Below are 25,851 nucleotides of genomic sequence, written 5' to 3'. Positions count from 1 at the left end.
AGGTTAGGAATAATTGAATTTATATGGAAACTGTTCATGCTCAACAAGGAGTATTTAGGACCCAAGGTGCATAGAGGAACCTTTTTATGTAGGTGTTTTAGGATTGGTGATTTTATAAATTGCAAGGAGACCCTAGACCAAATCCATTCTTTTCTTCACCATTACAATTTGTGCATTGGCCCTCATAGAATGTATGATCCTAATGGTTGTATGAGGGTCAGCCTTAAGGAAACGAGGAATTATGTATTTCCAAGCACCGAGGAATTTCCTCATGAGGATATTATTCCAAACATATTGGTAGAGGGTGAGGCAACTAACAAGATATCAAGGCTTGATGATGACATAAGGGTAGAGAAAGAGTTGAAAAGAATAGATCCCCAATTTGTGGGATTCTACATGGATATCCCTTATCCTCAAAGGATTAGGAAGATAGTCATGGACCATGCTGAGATCATGGCTAAAATGCTAGAGGGCCCAATAGGAGAACAAGATAGAGTTTTCCCTAATAGCCCTGAGCCAGATGTAACCCTTGAAGTAGAAGAGGAAGATGCCCCTAAAGCATCATGGATGGCAAAGGGAAACAAAAGATAGAAGATTTTCCAAATCCCTCCTCAAGTTAAATAAAGTACAATACAAAATTTACCAAGAATTAGTCAGTATTTTGTTGACTTGAGATAGAATTATTTACAAAATAGTGTTAATACAATAGAAAATACTCTCACAGACTTAGAACTAGTAGAAAAAAGGCTAGATGATAGAATTATCCAAGCTCAATAGTTCTTAGAGGATGATGAATTCATCAAATCCATTGAATTCAAGAGCTTCTTATATAAAATAAAATAGAGTGAACTTGTGTTGAAAATGAAGCCAAGAGAGTCTGATGAGTAGAAGATGGAATTGATTGAGAAGCTGGATGCCTATGATACTAAGAGTGAAGTAATGGCTCTAGAGGAGACCAGGGACCTAGTACAAAGAAGTGGCATGTTACTAGTGCTTGGATGTGATTTGGAACAAGCATTTATGCTTGATCAAATAAGGTGGCAAGAGAGTGCCATTTCTTATGAGGCAATTTTTGCAAATGGATTGAAAAGAGGGATTGGTTTCAATATTGATACCAAATCCCTAGTAGTCTAGAGTATGACCCCTACCTCAAATAAGCCAAAGTTAATGGATGTACAAAGTACTGGACAAGGTAACATGATTGTATGTACTCTATAGGGCACCTTTGGCACAAAAATTTCAAAGGAATTAAAACATTTTTCATTTATGAATCAATCCAAGGTATAGGAAATGGAAACAAGATTGTCCAAATCCATATATGATTACATTGATGTCAAGAAGCTCTATGAACATGAGCTTAGGAGCAACCATGTGTATAAAGAGAAAATTGCAAAACTTGACACTAAGATTTGGGAACTTGAGAATGAGGATGTATCTCTCAAGGAGTAACTTGCACAAGCGAAATAGAGGGTTGTTCTAGTTTAGAGAGAAGAAGAACATGAAAGACAATAGCCAGCCAAGGATACTACTAAGGCCATAGTGTAAATAGAGGAAATGGAAGAAGAGGAGGCATCAAAACTAATAAGAATGAGCATTGATTATCCATCTACTCAATAGGGAGGAAATATAAGGACAACTATCCTTAGAAGTATGATGAGTCACAGAATTGAAATATTGAAAAACATATCTTTGTAGGCTCAGCATTTTTATGTTGCTTTACAAAGTGCTGAGCAATTTTGCAATGAGTTATTGTCATGGCTATCACCCACTTTCAATCTTTGGGGGCCATATATTCAATTCTTAGAGAGGCCAATTGTATTGATGGCTAAGAAGCCAAATTTTCCTAACAAGATAATTACAGTGAAGGAGGGATTAGAGCTAGTGAAAAACTTGATGGGTTTTTTCACTAGAATATTTCAAGCTATATAGGGGAAATTGAATGTTTTGTCTCAAGGAATATAGCCCTATATACCATCAATTTTGGATACTACTAGCACAATGAAAGACTAGAAGGATTGGTTGGCTTCATTTGACAATATTTTCACCTAAGAGGCTACAGTGTCAATTTTTGAAGATGCTTCAGATATCCCATATAATAAATTGGTTGATTCCCTATTTAAGGTAGAAATAGTTTTAAGTAAATTTATCGTTGAATCAAAGGAATTCATTGATGCTAGGTGGACTAAGGCCACTCAAGACTTACAAGAAGTAAAAGCTATAGAATGGCCCACCAAGAGAGAAATATATGTACCAAATGCATTAGGAGAAATTAAAGCTCTGCCAACAAGAGGTAGCTGAAATATTTTGTGAGCAGGACAAATAAATTACAAGGAGAAGGAAAGATCAAAGACCCAATATAAATGTTTTTCTGCCATCTCTACTTATCTTTTTTTTCCAATATTTTGGAAGAATGTTATGTTCTTTTTTTGTTCACATCTTCTAGAAGTTTGTGTCTATCCATTAAATTTTTGGCATGTGTTCTCCTCTCATCTGTAGCTTGTTGCAATCCCATATATGGATTTCCAAGATGAGAAGTAGAGATCGATTATCTATAGAAATTTTCACATATGTCATGTATTATTTTTTAGTCCATCCATTTGTTCTATAGTCATTTGAATGAGTTCATTTTTATGCATACTTGAATACAAAGAGTGAACATTTGAGACTAAATGCTTTGTCTCTGTGTCATATTACGATTTTTATTAGTAGCATTAAGATTTAAATGAGAAGGATTTATGCTTGGTTATCATTATCTCTGAGGTTTTCTCCCTTTTTCATATATCTATAGCCTTGGGACTGAATGAACAAGTTTTCCTTCATTGTAATGCAATTCAAAAGATTGTATATATATTATTGATTGCTACTAATTTAAAGAATTGGGTAATTACTTTCTGTATTTGATAAGGTTTAGGGTTCATTAAAAGGATAAGAATTAGAATGAAATTTAGAGTTCAGTGTTGACACTTTTAATCTCAAGTTGATTAGAAAGGTCCAAATCTGCTAATTTCATGCAGGCAAGGAATAGAATAACTGGGGCCAAAGGCTCACCCAGCTATCCAAACCACCCTGTAAGAGTTAACACAGTGGAAAACACAACACCAAGGAGAGAGAACAAGATATCTTTTATTAACTCACCAAATATTCACCATACATGCCCAGTTGTAAGGCCATTTGGGTTATAGCCAAATACATTCACATTCAATGATCCAACTACAAATTCACACTTTTAGTTCTGCTCTCTAATTTTTTCTCTCTGAAAAATTCTTCTCTAAAACTTATTTTCTTCAAAAACTTACTTAACACTAAACCTAAACTCTCTATTTATACTTTCCAAAATGGCTTATAGATCATTCTAGAACATTACATAAAAGAAAGGCCGACACAAGATCCTATCATTAAATTCATGATCAAAATTAAATACGTAGGTTGACTCCCACTAAGAACCAAAAAATAGACAACTCGACACTGACTAGATAACTCAGCACCCACTAGGAAACTAGCACTCGGCATCAATTAGAAACTAGCACTCGGCATCACTCGGCATCCATTGGAAACTAGCAACTTGGCACATGAAGAAACACTCGGCATACACTGAGTAACTCAGCACATGGAAAATCACTCAGCTTACATTGGGTAACTCAGCACATGAACAATCACTTGTCTTACACTGGGTAACTCGACACCTGAAGGAATGCTTGGCATACACTGAGGAATGAAAAAAAATGAGCAGGATAACAAGGCAACCCAGGATGCTCCTGCATCAAATAACCGGGGTTGAAAGAAATGATTCTCCTGAATCATTGAGATGTCCCAACCTAAGCTGAATCTTACTCAAATTGAGAAATCCATGAAGCATCTTCAATAGGTTTGTTCTTCCACTTCACCAAATATTGATAGTAATCTTTTCCTCTTGTACTCTTGCCAACTCTCTGATCCAATATTTGTTCAACTTCCTCAATTTGTTTCTTAGGATAATCATTAGGTACAACAACTTCATCATCTGACTCATGATACTTATACAAATCAGCAATATTGAATATAGGAGATATAACCATGTCATCCGGTAACTCAACTTCATAAGCATTACCACTGTCAAACTTCTTCAAGATCTTACACGGATCAAATTTCTTCATATGAATCTTCCTTTCTTCATATGAACCATCACCTCATCACCAACTTGAAAATCATGGTGTCTTCTAGACTGATCAACATTCTCCTTATGCTTTTGATTACTTTGTTCCAACCTCAACTTCACTTCCTTATGCAAAGACTCCATAAAGTCAGCAAATTCTTCTCCTGCAGCACTTTTCTTTTCTTCATCAGCAACATCTCTCAAATCTTATATACCTCTAGGATGCATTCTAGTAACAATCTCAAAAGGTGTCTTCCCTGTACTCCTATTCATAGAATTGTTATATGCAAATTCAACTTGTGCCAATACCATCTCCTAATTACTCAGCTTATTCCCAACTAAAAATCTCAACAAATTACCCAAGCTTCTATTCACAACCTATATCTTTCCATCTATTTGTGGATGGAATGTACAACTAAACTTCAATTCAGTACCCATTTTCTTCCACAAAGTCTTTCAAAAATAACCAACAAACTTACTGTCTCTATCTAAAATAATGCTTCTTAGTAATCCATGCAATCTCACAATCTCTTTAAAGAAAAGTTTAGCAACATGCTCAGCATTTGATGTCTCCTTACATGGTATAAAATGAGCCATCTTAGAAAATCTATCCACTACAAAAAATATAGAATCATACCCCTTCACTGTTTTAGGCAATCCAAGAACAAAATCCATACTAATGTCAATCCAAGGTTTCTTAGGAATAGTAATAGGTGTATACAAACCAGTATTTTGACTCACTCCCTTTGCAACTTAAAAAAATCCACAAATCTTTACAAATTTCTAAACATCCTTATACATTTGTGGCCAATAATACTTCTCTTTTAGCAAACTCAATGTCTTATCAATTCCAAAATGTCTAGCTAATCCACCACTGTGCTTTCCCTTAATCAAATTCAACCTCGTAGGACTTCTAGAAATACACAACTGAATACCTTTGAACAACATACCTTCTTGAATGAAATACTTATCATACTTACGTATGTGATCTATCAAATTTGGTGCTCTGCACTCTCTCCATGCCTCAGAAAAATCAGGATCAGCATCATATAACTCTTTTATCTCATCAAAACCAAGAACTTCAACCTTCATTTCAGTCAACAAAGAATGTCTTCTACTCAATGCATTAGAAACTTTGTTACTAACTCCACTCTTATGCTTGATCACAAATGTAAAACTCTACAAATACTCAACCCACTTCATATGTCTTTAATTCAATTTATGTTGACTTCCCAAGTATTGTAAAGCTTTATGATCAGTATACAACACAAACTCCTTAGGCATCAAATAATGTCTCCATTTCTTCAATGCTTGAACAATAGCATAAAACTCTTGATCATACACAGAATACTTCCTTTTAGCATCATTCAACTTTTCACTAAAGAAAGCAACATGCTTACCTTCTTGACTTAATACAGCTCCTATTGCATTACCACTTGCATCACATTCAACTTGAAATACTTTGTTGAAATCAGGTAAAGCCAATATAGGTAATTTAGCAACCTTTTTTTTCAAAGTCTCAAAACTCTTATCAGCTTCATGTGTCCACTTGAATTCCTTTTTATCTCCCCTCATTTTTTTAGTCATAGCATTGCAAACAACACTGAAATTCTTTTTAAACTTTCTGTAAAAATTAGCCAAACCATGAAATCATCTTACCCTGCTCACATTCTTAGGTGTAGGCCATTCCAAAATTTCATTAACCTTCTTAGGATCCATCCGCAATCCATCAGTTGAAATCACAAATCCTAGATACACAATCTCCTCTTGCATAAAAGAACACTTTTTCAGATTAATCAACAACTTTTCCTCTTTCAAGCTGTACAATACTTGTCTAATATGCTCAAGATGTTGTTCCTTAGTCTTACTAAATATCCAAATATCATCCAAATAAATAATCACAAAATTACCCAAGTATCTTTTCAAAACTTCATTCATCAACCTCATGAAATTACTAGGTGCATTAGTCAAACCAAAAGGCATAACCAACCATTCATACAAATCATCTTTTGTCTTGAAAGAAGTCTTCCATTCATCACCTTCTCTAATTCTAATATGATGATAGCCACTCTTCAAATCAATCTTGGTAAAATACATTGCTCCACTCAAACAATCCATTATGTCATCCATCCTTGGTATAGAAAACCTATATTTCACTATTATCTTGTTAATGGCTCTTGAATTAGTACACATTCTCCATTCTCCATTATTTTTAGGTATTAGTATAGCAAGTATATCACATGGACTCAAGCTTTCTCTAATCAAACCTTTCTGCAGCAATTCTTGCACTTGTCTGTTAAGTTCTTCATTCTCTGTAGGTGTCAATCTATATGGTGCTTTGTTTGGAAAACTAGCTCCAAGAATCAGATCCATACAATTACTTATACTTCTTATAGGAGGTAAACAATCAGGAATATCTTCAACAATAATGCCTTTATACTCATTCAACAACTTTGCAATTTTTTCTGGCACTTGGTCAATACTACCATATGTCACTCGATCACCACTGACTAGCACTCGGTTAACACTATTTTCTTGCACTCGGTCTCCATTGAGAAAACTCAATTTTCTTTGAATTATAGCAAAAAAAAACCTAATTCTTCTTCACTTCCTTTTCAAATTGTTTCCCATTAACCATGCAAATTTTTATAGCAGTACAATTAACCTCGTCTGGACTTTCGATCAAAGGGAACAATATTTGTTTCTTCCCATTTACCCAAAAAGTATATTGATTCGATCTTCCATCATGTACAACATATCTATCATATTGCCAAGGTCTACCCAACAAAATATGACAACAATCCATGGGCATAATATCACACAAAACTTTATCACAGTAATGTCCAATTTTGAACTTCACAAGGCATTGCTCACTTACCAATATCTTATGCTCATCTTTGATCCATGAAATATGATAAGGTTTGGGATGTTTTAGCCTCTACAACTACAACTTTGTAACCAGCTCTTCTGATGCTAGATTTGTAGAACTTCCATTGTCAATCATCACTTTATAACATTTTCTAGCCAACTTACATCTTTTCTTGAAAAGACTTCTCCTTAAAATAGGTTCTTCATTACTTCCCTTATTGCATAAGGTTCTTCTCACCATAAAATTTTCTCCAGCCTCAGGTTCACTTGGTGAACTCTCAATGTCTTCTTGAATCACAACATTTCTATTATTCTGCCCACCTTTAGAAGATCTACATTCAAAGGATCTATGCCCTTCTTTGCCACATTTTTAAAAATTACCATGAAATCTACCTCTAGAATAAGAATTACCTCTTCCTTTGTAAGAACCAGTACCCCCTCAGTAAGGATTACCACCTTTTCACTCAATCTTGCCTTTGTCATCATTCTTCCATTTAGTTTTCCCTTTATCTTGCACAAAATTATCAAATATGCTACCTTCTCCATAGGATCTACCTCTTCCTCTCTATAATCTACCATCTTTACCTCTTTGTCTTTGTTCATGCTTCTTTATCAAGATCTCCTCAGCTTTCAAGTTATATTGATATGCTTCTTCTACACTTTCCAGCTTCATGAAACTTATTTCATCTTGTATTCTAGATCTCAATCCATTAATGTACCTTGCAATTTTCTCAACATCATCATCCACATGTCTAGATCTAATGTCTAGTATATAGAATTCCTTGTTATACTCTTTCATAGTCTTGTCTTTTTGCTTCAAATTTTGCATCTTTCTCAACAAGCTAACTTGGTAATTAGCAGGAAGGAATTTGTTCTTTACCTTGTTCACCATCTTTGGCCAAGTTCTGATCTTCTCCTTTCCTCTCCTTTGTTTATTAGTTTGCAAGTGCTCCCACCATACTGATACATGACCTTTAAACCTAGTGACTACAATCTTCACCTTTCTATTATCAGGAGTGTTTTCATACTCAAAGAACTTCTCCATATCAAAGATCCAATCCAACATAGAATTGGTGTCCAATTTTCCATCATAAGGAACAACTTCTATAGTAGGCTTTGAATTCACTCTAGATAATACTCTCAAAAATCTTGCTTCATCTTGGTCTTCTTCAGGTTCTTGATTAGGGTTTGGTGCTGCTTCTTCATCATCACTTACATCATCAAGATGTGCTCCTCTCCTCTGGGCTATCTCCATAGCATGTAATCTAGCTGCAATTTGTCTCAACTGATCCAATATAGCATTATCAACATTATTTCCTCTGCCAAAAACCATCTTTACAAATCAGGTTCCTGCAAGATCATAACCCTCTACAAGTTATAGGTCAAATTCACAGATCTGCCACCCTACAACCAAATCCAAATCAGGGTTCCACATGATCCAATCTCCTCAAGGATGAACCTCAAGCTCTAATACCAACTGATGTAGGAAAAGAATAGAATAACTAGGGCCAAAGTCTCACCCAGCTATCCAAACCACCCTGCAAAAGTTAATACGGTGGAAAACACAACACAAATACAACACCAAGGAGAGAGAACAAGATATCTTTTATTAACTCATCAAATATTCACCATACATTCCCAGCTATAAGGCCTTCTAGATTACAGCCAAATACATTCACATTCAAAGATCCAACTACAAATTCACACATTCAATTCTGCTCTCTAATCTATTCTCTATGAAAACTTCTTCTCTAAAACTTATTTTCTTCAAAAAATTACTTAACTCTAAGCCTAAATTCTCTATTTATACTTGTCAAAATGGCTTACAGATCATTCTAGAACATTACATAAAAGAAAGGCTAACACAAGATCCTATCATTAAATTCATGATCAAAATTAAATACGTAGGTTGACTCCCACTAAGAACTAAAAAACAAACAAATCAGCACCCAATGGATAACTCAACACCCACTAGGAAACTGGCACTCGGCATCAATTGGAAACTAGCACTCAGCATCACTCAACATCCACTAGAAACTGACAACTCAACACATGAAGAAACACTCAACATACACTAAGTAAATTGGCACATGAAGAATCACTTGGCTTACACTAGGTAACTCAGCACATGAAGAATCACTCTGCTTACATTGGGTAACTCAACACTTGAAGGAATGCTCGGCATATACTAAGGAATGAACAAAAAATGAGCAAGATAAAAAGGCAACCCAAGATGCTCCTTCATCATAATCTTTGACTCTATATCCCATTGGATTAGGCACTAGTCTAGTCCAAAATTCAATTTTACACTAATGATTCATTTTATTGTAGAACATTCACAACAACAAATCAATTTACTTTTTAATATATCAAGAAATTAACTGTTGGTCACCACTTATTTTTGTTTACTTTTTTGATTATATTTAGCTACTATTTTTAGAAGGTTTATTAACAAATTATAGAAGAATATAGACCATTCCTACTAAAAGGAATAATCTTAAAAGAGAAAGTGTTAAGTTAATCAAATTAATTCCTTAGGTTTCCCCTCCTTAGCCTTGTAGAGCCAAAAGTGAAGTGTGTCCTAATGACTCTATTAATGATTGGCCTAGAACTAAGTTTTAACCTTACTGAGTATAGGATTTAGCTACTCCTTAGGCTTTTCCTTGACTTTGTTTCTAGGTATCAAGTTTAAATTGACTTGATATGTTCCATACAAGAAAGAACTCCAACACAAGGTTTAGGAAGAGGAGGCTTTTGTGGCACCTATTTTCATTGCAATGAAGAAGGTCATCATGCCTATGAATGCCCTCAACTCAAAGGAAGGTTAGATAGGAGAGTTGATGGTCAAGCAAGGCTTTCTCATGTGGATGATGATGCATATTCATTGCATTCAGAGGATGCAAAAAGAGAAGAGGTTCGAGTTAATAAAAGGTTCTTGCTAAGTGGCAAGATTGAACCTAGACAAAGGAGGAGTTTGTTTCATACTAGGTGAAAGTGTGAGGAAAAATGTAGTGATGTGATTGTTGATGGTGGGGGCACTAACAACTTGGTGTTAAAGGAGATGGTCTTAAAGCTAAAGCTCAAGAGGGAGAAACACCTCCATTATTATTAAATTTCTTGAGTGCAGGATGATCATCAGGTACTAGTTAGTGAGAAATGTTTGGTAAAGTTTAAGATTGGGAGTTACCATGATGAGGCTCTCTATGACATCATCCCCAATGGATTTCTTTAATTTATTGTTGGGAAGGATGTGGTAGTTTAATAGGCATGCTATACATGATGTTCATGCAAATAAATACTCCCTTACAAAAGATGGAGTTCACCACAAATTGAAGCCCTTGATAAAGGAGGGTGAAAAGGTATGCAATAGTTCTAGGGTATGTCTTGTTGATGGAAGAAAATTTCTACATGGCATGAAACATCAACATGTGTTATGCTTTAATTCCTAGAAAGGATAGGGAAGGTAGTAGTGAAGTTCCACTTGAAGTTTTAGGTCCATTAAGTGAGTATGTAGATGTCATCTCTAATCATGTTCTAGAAGGGTTGCTGCTAATAAGGTAAATTAGTCATCAAATAGATTTAGTACCTAGAGCTAGTTTTCCTAACAAGGCTACTCATAGGATGACTCCTGCTAAGATCAAGGAGCTAAACAAACAAGTTTAGGAGCTATTGAGGAAATGTTTAATTCAAGAGAACTTGAGTCCATGTGTAGTACTTATAGTGCTAGCACCAAAGAAGGATGGAGAGTGGAGAATGTGTAAAGATTCTTGGGCTATAAATAAAATAACCATCAAGTAATAATTTCCTTTGCCAAGGATGGATGATCTTATGGACTACTTAAGTGGATCTCAATCCTCCACAAAGATAGATCTCAATAGTGACTATCACTAAATATGAATATAAGAGTGAGATGAGTGGTAGACTGCATTCAAGACCAAGTAGGATCTATATGAGTTGTTAGTCATGCCCTTTGGAATGACCAATGTGCCAAGCACCTTCATATGACTTATGAATGAGGTACTAAAGAAATTTTTGGAAAAAATTGCTATTGTCTATTTGGATGATATTTTGATTTTTAGTAAGTCTTTGGATGAACATTTATTGCACATTTGTGGTGTCCTTGAAAGGTTGAGGGAAGAGAAATTTTTGATTAAGTTGAAGAAGTGTGGCCTAGTTGAAAGAGAGTTAGTCTATTTTGGGTTTGTTGTATCAGCTAAAGGTCTCAAAATGGACCCAGAGAAGGTGAAGGTCATCTTGGAATGGCCTATTCCAAGGTCTCCCATTTAGGTGAGGTCATTCCATGGTTTAGCTAGTTTTTACAAGAAGTTCATTTGGAATTTCAATTGTATATGTGTACCCATAGGTGAAACAATGAGGGGATAGAAAAGTGTTCAAGTGGACTACATGAGCTACAAGGAATTTTGAATTGTTGAAGAAGAACATGATAGAGCAACCTATGTTGGCACTTCCTAATTTCAAAGAAGTGTTCCAGGTGGATTGTGATGCTAGTGGGGCTATGTTGAGCCAATAAGGTAAGCCTATTGCTTATTCATGCGAAAAATTGAATGATGCAAAGAAGAAGTATTCTATTTATGATCAAGAGTTCTATGCAATAGTTCAAGCCTTAAAGAAATGGAGGCATTATTTGTTGCTAAAATAATTTTTCTTGTATACTGATCATTAGGCATTGTAGTACCTAAATGGCCAAGGTAAATTTAATTAGAGACATTCAAAATGGCTAGAGTTCATGCAAAGCTATACATATATATTAAAATATAGAAGCAAAAGGTCTAATAGGGTTGGAGATGCATTAAGCAGGTTGAAGTGGTTAGGTTTGCTTAACTCAAGAATCTATACACTAAGGATCCTAACTTTGTAGAGGCTTGGAAGGCTTGTAAAGAACTTTTTACTCTAGATAGGAACAAGTGACTAGATTATATGATTCAGGATGGTATGTTGTTCAAGGTCAATCAATTGTGTATTCCAAGGAGTTCCATAAGGGAGAACTTGATCAAGGAGAAACATAGTAGAGGGATGGTAGGGAATTTTGGTCAAGATAAAACCATTTCCATTATTAGTGAACATTATTTTTGGCCTCAATTTTCAAAAGATGTGAAGAAGCTTATGTAGAGTTGTCGTGTACGCCAAACAAACAAAGGATTTAGTCAAAATATTAGAGTCTATCAGCCATTTCCTATTCCATCGAAGCCTTGGGAGGACATAAGTATGGATTTTTTTCTTGGATTGTTGAGGACACAAATGGGTAATGACTCAGCATTTGTGGTAGTTGATAGGTTCTCTAAGATGGCACATATCATTCCATGCCACAAGACTCATGTTGCAGTCCATATTGTAGATTTGGTTTATAGAGAGGTGGTGAGGCTATATGGTCTGCCAAAAAGTATTGTTTATTATAGAGATACTATTTTTTTTGGGTATTTCTGGAGGACTTTGTGGAAGAAGTTGAAGATAGAATTCAAGTTTAGTTCTACACATCATTCATACACTGATGGGAAAACATAAGTAGTGAATAGAAGTTTGGGAAATTTATTGAGGTGTTTAGTAGGAGATAAGCCAAAGGGATGGGATTTGATTCTTGTGAATAGGAGTACTGGAATATCACCATTCCAAATTGTGTATGGTAGTAGTCCAAGGACTGCACTAGAGCTAAGGAAGATGGAGTAAGGGGGGAGCACAAGTTCTAAGGTAGAAGACCTTTTTGAACATGTCAAGAACCTACATGAGGAGGTACATGTGCATATTATAAAGATGAACCTATAGCATAAGACTAAAATATATCAAAAGAGGAGACATAAGGAGTACTAAGTTGGGGATTTGGTTGTGGTATTTTTGAGGAAGGAATGATTTCCAATGGGTACTTACAACAAGCTAAAGATGAAGAAATTTGGCCCCTACAAAATTTTGAAGAAACATGATTCAGGAAATCCATATGAGGTGGAGTTGTCAGATGGGATTCACATTTCTCCTATTTTCAATATTGTAGACTTAATAGAATATCATGATGATGGGGCAAAGAAGGAGTTGATGCTAGAGCCATGTCTAATTCCTACTTCTAAAAAGGAACAGATTGAAGAAATTCTAGATAGTCATGTGGGTTGGAGTACCAAAACCAAGTAGTATGAAGAATACCTAGTGAAGTGGAAAGAATGACAACTAGAAGATTCAACTTTGGTATCTTCAATAGAGGTTTCCAATTTGTGTTTTCGTCTACTAGCTATAAAGTGATAGGGTCACTTTTTAATCTACCCTAGGTGTCTACTATATGAGCATCCAATGGTGTAAGGGTAATCCAATATCACCCAAAAAAATTCTTCTTGTTAGTTTTTGTTTAATGTGTCTTTATATTTGGATACCCATTTGGGTCAAATAGAGATTCCAACTCTCATAGTTCCACTATTGGTTATCTGTGTTAGTGTTTTTGAGCACCTTCAGATATGTGCCAATGTTAAAAATAGGTTATTTTATAATTGAGATATAATTATGATGACTTAAAGGGTTTAAGTTGTAGGGATGATTATAATTTTAATTTAAAGCACTCTAAAAAAAGAATCAGGTGAAAAGGCTTTATGGTTTGAAAGTTATTACAATTTGAAGTTATCTAGAGACCTCCTAAGAATGCTTCAAAGTTAGATTTGAGGCACTAAATGGCCTCGTACAGGCCCAAAAAATGGGGGATTGCCTCCTTTCTAATGTAACACTTTCTTCCAAATACTTCTAAATATTTCACATTGGGTGAGTATCCATACCATAACTCAAAAGGTGTGAAATTTGTACCTTTCTTGACTTGTACTCGATTAAAGGTATAGACAATTGTACTTATAGCTTGTCTCCAATATTTCAAAGCAACATTCTTCTCCATCATCAATGTTCTATAATAATCCATCACAGATCTATTTCTCCTTTTAGCTATCCCATTTTGTGGAGGGGTCCTCGATGCAGATGTTTGTCGTTTAATTTTTCTATCATTGCATAAATTGTTGAATTCATTTGATGTAAACTCTCCATAATGGTCAGATCACAAATATTTTAAGCTTACCAATTTTCTATTCAAGTTTTGCTAGATACCACATAAACATTTTAAAAGTATTATACTTTTCTCTCAAAATCATCATTGTCATCATTCTAGAGTAACCATCAACAAATAGAATAAAATATTTCTCACCTTTGTAGCTTTTGACATCAATTGGTACATGTAGATAAGTATGAACTAATTCCAAAATTTATTTTGAAGTATAAGTCTTACTCTTGAAACTAGACTTTGTCATCTTGCCTAACTAATATTGTTTGCAAATCACATTATCAAGTTTCTTTAGTTTTGGCAAACCTTTAACTCTTTTCATCTTATTGATACTAAACAAGTTGTTAAGATTTAGATGACATAATATTTTGTGTCACAGCCACATATCATCAAATTGTACAAATAAATAGGTTTCTTTAGTCATGTCAAGATAAAATGGATTTCCTTTTGTCTGATCACTAGTTTCAATGAGTTCTCCATCAACATCATAGATCTTAACTGTCTTGTGTTCAAATTCAACTTTGCATCCTAAACCATTCAATTGTGATCTACTCAACAAATAATAGTTAAGTCTTTCAACATAATAAGGATTTTCATACATGATCTTGTTTGTTAATCTTATTGATCCTTTACCTTTCACTAGACATGGTGCATCATTACCAAATCTAACATTATTTCTATTATAATTCTAAAATGTTATGAACTTGCTTTTTTCACCTATCATGTGATTAGATCATCCATTGTCAATGATCCATCTATCACTGGTCACATAAGATACCAATGTAGTTTCTTCATCTTCATCTAAATTATCTTTCATAGTAACATATAGACAACTTATTTATCATGATCATATGATTCATCATTATATTCTTCTTCAACAATGTAGTAAGGTTTCTTTCTCTTGTCTTAATAGCCTTTATTACTCTCATCTTTTATACTTCTATATTTGTCTTCATTTCCATTATTTGTCTTCTTAGGACTTCTTTTTGCAATATGAACAACTTTATTACAATTAAAACATATGATTGGTAACTTACCTTTTTATTTTCCTTTGCCTCTGTGAAATCTCCTAGCAGACAATGCTTCTAGTTCTTTTAGATCTTCATCATTTTTTTTACTGTCACTAGCAACATGTTTTAATTTTCTCTTTCTCTTATCTTTAGGTTCTTTGAGTGTGAGTTTAGCTTTGAAAGAAAAGTCAATATTCTTAGATTTGAAATTATCAAAATTGGAAACTTCAAAAGTAGTGTGTCTACCAACTAGTCCTTCAAGGGTCATATCACAACTAGGAGTACAATTTAGTTCTTATATAGAATAAAATCTAATAGCACATATAGGTACCAGGGTTATTAATACTTTTTTGATCATAGTTTCCTCTTCAATCTTTATAGTTTCACCATTTTACATCTTCATATCATAAAATTTTCCTCTTAGACTTTCTTCCTTGGCTCTGAGCACATTCTTGTTTCTCTATAGATTTTTTGTAGAACATCCCACATTTCTTTAGTATTAGTACGTTATTTGATGTCATCAAACTCTGAATAGCTTAGGGTAGATGCAATCTCTAACATTTCCTTTTTGTGTTCTTTCTTTTCTTTTAGTTATTGAGAAGTATGGGCTCCAACCACTTTCACATATTCAATGGTCACAGTTGACTATGTAAAATCTCCAAGTCCACCTAGATGTAGCTTCATCAAACTTTTCCATGTAGGAAACCTTTACTTGTTTAGCTTCAGAACCTTCTTGTTTTACATCTTTATTCTTAGCTTCAAGTACCTTCAAACTATTTCCTCAAAAGCACCAAGAGATCTAATACCAATTGTTGAAATAATTTAGAATAATTGGTGGGGGGGTGGAGGTTGAATTAGTTATCCAAGGTCCAAATGTATAGATAAAACTTTTCAGTACTAATAAAATATATATGCATGTATTGATTAAGTCACCCAATATCTCAAACCTTTGTATATTACTATTCTAGGTCATGCAAGCTTTGTAGAAATGTAAAAATGAGTTATCACACAATTTGACAAAGGATTTAACATGGAAACCCAATTTTAGAAAAACCACTAGTAACATGCTACCAATTTTTACTCTTTTGAAGTGAGCTCTATGAGGAGCCAACCAAATTAAAGGTTACAATACACACTATAACATGTGACCTAGAATTAATGATTTCAATCACCCTATTAAAATTGAGCCTTGTTAGAGGACTTTAGAAAATCCATTTGAATGCCACCTAGTTAAAGAATTAACTCATGACTATTAGGTCAACCTTAATCCAAAGAATTTATCTAGACTGATATAATTGCTAGAAAGTAATAGTAGGACCTAATTTGATAACAAAACAACCTACTTCAAAATTTTAGATCTCTCATTCAATTCTCCATTCTTCTTGGCATTCATTTCCCTTCATCTTTGATTTCTTGATCACCCTTCAACCATTCACCTCCTTAAGCCTTCATACTTCGTATGCCTACTGTAGGTTCATTCCATTAGCCACTATATGAAGAAACACCTGTAGACTCCTTCTCTTTCTCGCTCACACTTTGCTTCTAGACTTGTATCTCCTTAAATATAGAATTTCAATCTTTTTTTGTATAATCATAACCATCCATCTTAGGGTTGGATTAGATTCATTGAATCCTCCCTTCTTTTAATTATGTTCCCACTAGAAACTTCTCTTACAATCCTCATCAAATTCATCTTCAAATAGTTTATCTCAAATTTTGTACCATTACTTCATTAGTCTTATCATCAATACGATTCAACTAATTCAAGAAAGAAACTTATCTTGGCTCAAGTTCATCAAATCTTCATTCAAACTCTTTATTTTATCTCTCAAAAATAACTGACTTTTGATGCTCAATCAACACTAGGTTGCTTGGCATAAACTAAATCTTTCTTGGTCAATATTTCCATTTATAGTGCTTTGCACATACTAAATTTTTCTATTGCTTGACACATACCAAATTTTTACTTTCTTGGTCACAATCACCTTTCTACTCACACTAAACTAAATTCTTGGCTTGCACTAATTTTTTGATTAGGCTTGGAAAACACATTCTTTTTTAATAGTCTTCTTCTTGTCTTTGCTTCAATATCCTTTCATTGTAGCCTTAAGTAGATAAACAATACACTATATCATCAAAGTATTATTTGGTCATAGTGTTCCTTTTATACACCATATAACTCATCCTTTCTCTAGGTACTCTTGTCATCATTTATTTTCAAATCCTCTTTATCAATCATTCAAATGATAGAATTTTGACCAAAGTTAGAAATTACCTTATGAGCAAGTAGCAAGTTTCATATTAGTGACAAAATATTGATTGTTCTCATGATAGGTTTCTATACTTCAAAAATCTTCTTTTTAAAACAATTTATATATGTATACATATATGCATATACATGCATACATACATACATACATATATATGTATGTATGTATGTATGTATGTATGTATGTAGATGTAGTTGTATATATGTATATATAGATATGTATATATTTATACATATTATATATATATATACATAAATACATACATACATACATATACATGAAAACATAAGCCGTCAGGAGTATGCGTAAACAAGCAAACATTAGTTATACATGTGCATATCAAAGATTCAAAACAAAATAAAAATATAACTAAATGTTAGACTTTAGTTTTAAAACTATGCAACTGTAAAGAAAGAGTCCCCACACAACCTCAAAGTAGCTCAACAAGGGTGCCCATAAAAGACCTTGTTGGTGTGTTTTAGATTGGAGGGATGTGAGTATGCTCTTCCCATACAAAACTATGAATCCCAATGATTGATAAATGATATGAAATGATTTGAGACTGTGCTATGATGAATGGAGAATACTTCAAGCATTAGCTATGGAAGAAACCATGCTTGAACACATTCAAAGGATATGAATGTGGATGCAAGAAATAAAACTAAGTTAGCAATGAAAATGAAATGAAATCTAGCAACTGCCAAGGGGTTAGTAACAATGCACATAAAAATTACTATAATTCACTAAAAAGGCTCTAAGTCTAAACTAGCATGATAATAATGCATATTGAGGCTATGTAAAATGCTTGAGACAAGGGCTCTATGTATAGGTTTGAGAGAGACCTTGGGGAGGTGAAATTTATGTGGTATCCAAATAGGTGCCATAGGGAGACACATGGACTAAGGGGACAAACCATGCAAAGGTCAACATAAGTCTTTTGAATAAAAGTGATGGCTCAAGGTTTTCTAACAAATATGTGAGAAACCTTGGAGAAAGGAAAGGGGGGAAAGTGTGTAAGAGTGTAAGTCACTTTTGATTAAATTAATAAAATGGAAGTTTTATTGGATCTTGATTTTCTCACACATGTGTGAGCAAACACTTAGGGGCTAAAAGTTGGTTAGAAAGGTGTTTAGGATTAATTAAGTGAGATTGATTAATAGGTAGGTTTAGAAGGATGATAGGGATGGGTTTAGACTAGGTTTTAGGTGGGATTAGGACTAAATTAAATATGATTTAACTTAATCACAAAATTATAGAATTTAATAAAGTGGAGGCAATTAAATAAATTATTTTTTATTAAAAGGTGATTTTATGGAGCACTATGCATTAAATAAATTTAATACATTAGAGGGGATGTATTTAAATTAAATTAAAATAGATTAGGAAGATATTCCTATTTAATTAACTAAGTAGAAGAATATGAGAAATATAATTAATTATAATGTCAAAGGAAATATTAAATGAATTAATATAGTATTTGGGATGATTTTAATTGTCTACATTTTGCCCCTCTTCGATGTGATGTTGGGACAACATTATATCAAAGAATAGAAAATATATATTGTCTAAGAGAGAATAGGAGTCTTAGGAGTTATGTTGTAGCAACGACATGGGATAAGGGTGTCCCCTCAAGGAAATGGGGTGAAAATGGAATATATTTTCCCCCATTTTATTGAAAATAGACACAACAAGGAAAAGGGAAATAAAAAGGCTTAAACAAAGGCCTTGCAAGATTTATTGGTAAGAGTGGAATGAAGAAAAGTGAATTGGATAATGATTAATCTAAATGAAAATTAACTACATGAATGCATGGGATTGAGTTGTGTTCATATGGGAGAGCACACCCTAGTTTGTGTGCAATCACTATCTTGATAAGTTTAGTTTGATGGGGTAAAGCTCCTTGTCATAAGATCATTTGTTGAATAGAATAATTTGGATAAGTAATGATAATATGATGGATGAATTGAATTGGAATAGAAGAGGAATACAAGAGAGCAAGAGATAAATGTTCTCTAGAGGAAAGCCTATTTAATGGAAGACTAGAAATTTGATCAAGGTATATGCAAATAGATGGAAAAACAAAGAAATTGATTATGAAAATTGATTATATGAAATGATTAGAAGGGAATATGATTAGATTAGGGGAGAAATGAATCAATTGAATTTATGAAAAGGAAAAGATTAGGACCATTGACAAGGGAGATCCAAGGAACAGTAAATGGATGAGAAGGGTGATGATAAAATGGTGAACACAAATGGGGGACCAAAGGATATGGTATTGGATAATGGGGAGCCAAGGACCATGTTTCTGTTAGAAACAATAGTCCACCAAGATAACTGAGAGGTAGGGGGTAGGGTGGGGGGGTGAATCAATTATCCAAAAATTAAAACATTTATCTTCTTTAAACAAACTTAACAATTTGATCAAAGTAAATAGTAACCACAATAAGATGCACATAGAAAATTGCACTAGATATATTGACTAGGGAACCCTTGATTGGAGGGAAAACCCCAGTGTGAATGATACCCACAAGATGATGTACTAATATAAATATTCCTTGTTAGAGAGACTTTGAATCCATGTTAGGAGATTACAACCCTGTTATGAGTTGTGTCAACCCTGTTAGGAGTTGTAGTACAATGTATACAAGATGATCCCACTGCCAAAACATGAAACTTCAACTACAAGAAGAGATCACTTCCCAAACAATTAATTTATTGTTAAGTTCCTCTTTCCTCTATTTTTTAACCAAACCAATCACTCTTAGACCTTGTAGACTAGGTCATGAACTTTAGATCCAAGTATCCAACTTTGGATCACTCAATAAAACCTCATCAATAAAGTTTCCTTCACTTCCACTTTGCTATGCTCAACTTTGCATTCCACTCTTACTGCTTCTTATTAACAAATCCAATCCATATCCTTCCTTTATACCAAGTCCATAAAACAATCCCCTGAGTCGGGTGTTAGACCTTCTCAATTAATTATTTTAGGACCACATTAAGAACACATTACACTTAGCAATAATATTAATCTTCTACCTTGCAACTTACACCCAATATTATGATGAGAAACCTTAGCCACATCATCACCAACATGTCTTCTTCACATCCACAACCTTGATTCTCATAATAACAACTCTGCTAAGAGATATAACAATTTTACCAAAACATGCCTTTGTAAACTCTATCTCGTAACAGACATCACCAAAACTTACATAACTTCTTCCAACCTTATCATTTCTTCATTTGACATTAGTTGCATATACTATATTCTCAAAATTATCTCCCATAATGTCAAATAGTTAGAATACTAGACTATCCATCCATACTAACTTGATCTTTTTGTTGTTCTTCTGTCAGATACCATAGAAAACTGCTATGTTGACATCAATGACAAACTCAGTCATGAATGTAACATATCATCATAGTAACATATCTACAATACTATCCCATAGGAATATCATAAACATTCATGCTTTCAAAACTCTTTAAATAGTTTCAAAGGATTTAAAATGCCCCATACCATGGATAGGAAAATGGAAGGAAATATGGTGGGAAAGGATGCGTGAATATGGAAATATTGTGTGTAGGATATTGTATGGAGGAAGGGAAGGCATGTGTATTTCCAAAGTATGTATGAACTTTTTTTGTTGTGCATTTAGTATTGATCATGAGCATAGGCCTGAGAGTATATCGAATAGGGGATATGGGAGGGAGGGTATCAAATAGGGATAATGATATGAAGAGTATAGATAAAATGTGGGATAAACAATATCAAGGACATATGAAAGAAGGATGAAAGTATGTTGGAGTATGGATAGAAGAGAGAGGAAAGAAAAATTCCAAAGGCTATGGGATACAAGATATTGGATAGGATTTCAAGATCAAAGATGTGAACGAATGGTGGGAGTATGTAGGATAGTGTATGGATAATATGTAAGGGATATGTCGAGTGAGCATGGATTGATGGAAGGAAAATGATAGTCAAGATCAAAGATGGGCAAGGATGATGAATGGTAGATAGGAATATGGAAGATATATAATGTAGTGTGGTATGGATTGAGCTTTCCCCCAGTGTAGAGTGCAAGTGGAAGAGGAAAAGTGAATGGACAGAATAGTGGAATTGGAAGAGAATGGATACATGATAAGGAAACCAAGAGAAGACACAAGCATCTAGTTACTTGGATGGTATGATTTGATATTTATTTATCTCTTACTTTGTTATTTTGAAGGAATTTTTACTATTTTCTCATAGATGTTGGTGGAAAAGTGAAAATATGGATGAAATGGATCGAAAAATGAAGGTGAAGGACTTGTGAAAAAGTTTGGATTAAAGGGGTGGAATGGTTGGGAGGATGACATGCTTTATGGATGCTAGGTTGGAAGAATTATGAATGAGTATATGTAGGTGAAAACATAATCATTGGCACGCACATTGAATGGTGATGGGAAGGAGGAAATCTTGGAGTATATGTATGAGAAAGTTTGAATCTTGGGATATAAGGAACCAAAATCGATAAAAGAGATAATGGATTCAGAATGGTGGATCTAGGTACATAAGGACCCAAAATGGATTTGGGAAATGGATGATTGGATGATTTATGAATGACGAAATCTTTTGGGTTAGCAAAATTAGATGTTGTTTTGAATATTTCTTTTAGATTCATTGCTTCATTAAGTAGCTTTAGAATCCACACAAATTTTGCACTTTTTATTTTCAGCCTTTGTAGCCTTTGAATTGTTTTTTATATCATATTTTTCTTTCCATGCACATGTCTTTTATAGGGGACATGTTGATGCTTGGACTTTTTTGGATACTTGGATTTATTCACTTTATTTTTGGCATCCAATTTGCTTCTATTTGCCATGGTATGATGGCATGAGGAAAAATGGGATGGAGAGCTTATGGTTGAAATTATGGATGTTAAAAATTGGAAGGAATTCAAGGATGTGTGCCTTCATTGATTTTTATTAGGGGCATGAGGGGATGAAGTGGAAGAATTGGATATTGTGGATGGATGTATGTAAGGACCCAAAATGGATGGAAAGGATGAAGGGCTTGGCTTTAGAATATAAGGACCCAAGATGGATGAAAATGAGGAAGGAAATAGATTATGGATATAAGGTCCCAAATTGGACTTGGAATATGGATGATGGGAACATTTAGGTTGGGATGGAGTAAGTTTAAGTTTGGAAGGATTGGAAGGTGTACCAATATCTTGAGACATTATTGCTTCAATGGGAAATTTATCATTTTCAATACAAGATGCAAGTCCAAGTATATGAGGTTCATGAGTGGATTGGATAGGTGTGATAGGATCATGTGGAGGATTAGGATCACAAGGGGGATCATGAGGGATAATAGGATCTTGACATGGATTGGGATTATGGAATTTTCACCTGAAGAGGTACTTTGATCGTGACTTAAAAGAGGATCATGTTGTGGGATGGAAGGAATTATTGGGTCATCTAATGGGATAGGATCATATAATGTATTAGAGGGAATGGAACCATGACAAGAAGTGATTTGATCATACATGGAGGAGTATTAGCAGATGAAGTGGAAGGAGCATCTTCATGAAGTGGAGGATCTATGGATGCTAACACTTGAGATGTAATATAATCATTAATGTGCATGGTACATGGAATATCTTGATCTTTGTTAGTGAGGGGATCATGAGATGGATTAAGAGGGATAAACAAATTTTGAGGGATAAGGGAATTATAGGATGGGGAATTTCTTGGATCTAGAGGAGAAGAGGAATTCATAATGGCATGCTTTAGAGGAAGGTCTTGAGATGGAATTGTGTGTATGATTTTGGGTTATTGGATCACTTTATTATTATTTTTATACTTATAAAAGGTTTCTAGAATGATATAAACCTATTACAAGGTGGGCATGATGTTGATTTTGGAGGAATAGGATTCTGTGGAGGTTGAGGCATGGGTAGGGGATTGGGATGATGTTTTTGGACATTGGCTCAAAGTATGGGGAATTACATGAAGGATTCTAATTGGATGGGACATGAGGATTATGGTCTTTGAAACATGGGGGAAGAGGACAGATGTATTGGAAGGTAGATTTTTTCTTTTGATTTGCTAGGCTCAAAATAGAATTATTGAATTTTTAAATTTATTTTGCAATGAAATTTCTATTTGAGAAATTGTGTGGGCTATGAATGGAATTGTACATGGATGAAGGATAATGAGGTGGATTTACCTTGTCAAAGGTAGAGGAAGAATAGAAAATGTGAGATGGATTAGAATTGGATATGAAGTTTTGAGGATTTATTTGATATGTACATTGAATTGAAGGTATAACTCTAGATTGCCTTTGAAGATCTTCAACCATTTGGTTAATCAAATTCTTATTCATGGAACTTATACGAGGGATGGTGAAAGATTTGATTATGGATGAAATATGACCTTAGGACTAGGAGAAATTTTAGACTTTTTTTTATTTGATTTGAATTGGATTTGATATTGGATGATGGTTTGAGATAATCTTGATGTAGATAAAGACCTTATGATATTGCAAACAAGTGGATGTTGGATTTTCGATGATGATATCTTTTTCCACTTGGAGATGGACAAATAATCCCAAGTTGGAATAGGATACAAAATAGATGATTCAATACTTTGTGATGGACAAAAGATCCCAAGTGAGAGAGTGTAACTATGACAATGTTTGCTAAGGATGAAGGTCTAGTATCATACATCGCATAAATATTTATTCCTAAAGATTGGATTAAATCTTGATGAAGGAGAAAGATGATTGATGATATTGATTTGAGTCAATCAAGATAGCTAGTATTAAATGCCAAGATTTATGATGGTGCTCCTATGTCCAAAGTGGAATATTGAATTAAAAAATCAATTAGAGGAAGAATTGAATAGATGAAATTAGAAAGATTCATTTTGGATTGAAGATGTAAATTGATTGACTTAATAATTCATTAGGAAAGAATGAATTTGACAAGGGATTAGACTAGAATGACAATGTTTTGAAGGACTAGATTAAGGATGAATTGTGAGATTGGCTAAGGAAATTAGATCTTGAAATGAATCATGACTAGAATGAACATTAGGAATTTGATTGAATGATTAGGAAGATGAGGAAATGATTTGGAGGAATAGAGATGATTAAGACTTTGAGGAATGATCTAAGTGATTAAGAAAAGAGATACATGATGGTGATGAATTTGATGAATAGAAGAAGTGATTTGGAGTTGTTGTGGACAACTTTGACTAAGAGTTCACTCAAAACAACACTTGTTTTTGTTTTTTTTTTTTTTTTTGTTTTTTTTAATTTTGAACTTTTATGATGTTTTTGTATTTTTCTAAAACACAACATGCAAAGAATATAATGAAATGTATAAAACAAAATTTTAGATGGTGTGTCCCCTTCAAATAAGGAGGTTTTTGAACACTTAGCATGTTGAACACATCAATAATCCTATAATTTTTTGACTAGGATATACAATCTCACCTAGGGGTGTCCTCGATATATACAAGGTATGTGAGGCCCAAATATGTAGATGAAAAAAAATAATGCTACACAACTAGGAGGAGACAATAACTCGAATCTCCACCTTCACTTACCAAAGGTATAAAGTTCTTCAAGGCTTAGCCAAGAGTGACAATATTTTACTTCCAAGAGAAGTGTCTTTTGATTTACCTCCTAATATTTATACTCCAATAGAATGCTAGAGTTGAGTTCATCCCAAGGGGTGATAAAATCCCAAAATAGGCCTCCTAAAAAGTGTAAAATAAGGCCACTTATTTCTTGCACTCAAGATCACCCAAAGGCACAAGAAGAGTGAATATGTGAGTGGTCTTGGGTTCAAAAGACACTTGTTCTTTCCCAATGGAGCTTTAGGTTTTGTAATCTATTCTTAAAGACACTAATATTTATAGCATACAGTGTTTTCTCCAACTTGAAAATTGAGCATCATCAACATAAGAAATTCTATAAGAAAAGAGTCAATTCCTTTATGCATTCAAGATTGAGTGAATGTTGTTTTTATGCACCAAACTTGAGTGTTTCATCAAAATTCTTTGATCCTTAAACACTCAAGTGTGTTCACTAGAATGCATTCCAATACAAAATATGTTCTCTTTAGCACAATCAAGAGTGTATTTTAAAATTTATTCCAATGAAAAAAATACAGGTTTTAATCCATGACATTCAAGACTGATTTTAGCGCATTTATTTAATGATAGATTGTAAGTTCCCTTAAGGAATTCAAGATTGAGTTTTGGATTGTTTTAGTTTCAAGGCAATCAAGAGTGTGTTTGATTTATCCAATTAAGTGCAACATGCATTCGAAGACAAGTGTATAAGAATTCAAGTTTAGTCCCCACAATTTTTTCTTAAAGGAAAATCTACAAGAAAAATGGTTAGATGTTTCTAAAATGCTTCCATCTATAATGCTCCAATAAAAAATTTGGTTAGCTTCATCAAAATCCCAAAAAATGATAGCTAACTATGACAAAAATTATTTTCATTTTTTATTGTTATTATTTCTA

This window comes from Cupressus sempervirens, chromosome 9 (assembly GCF_028749045.1).
Source record: "Cupressus sempervirens isolate cs-2001-9-10 chromosome 9, ASM2874904v1, whole genome shotgun sequence".
Taxonomy (NCBI): Eukaryota; Viridiplantae; Streptophyta; class Pinopsida; order Cupressales; family Cupressaceae; genus Cupressus; species Cupressus sempervirens.
Note: the sequence above shows the minus strand (reverse complement) of the source record.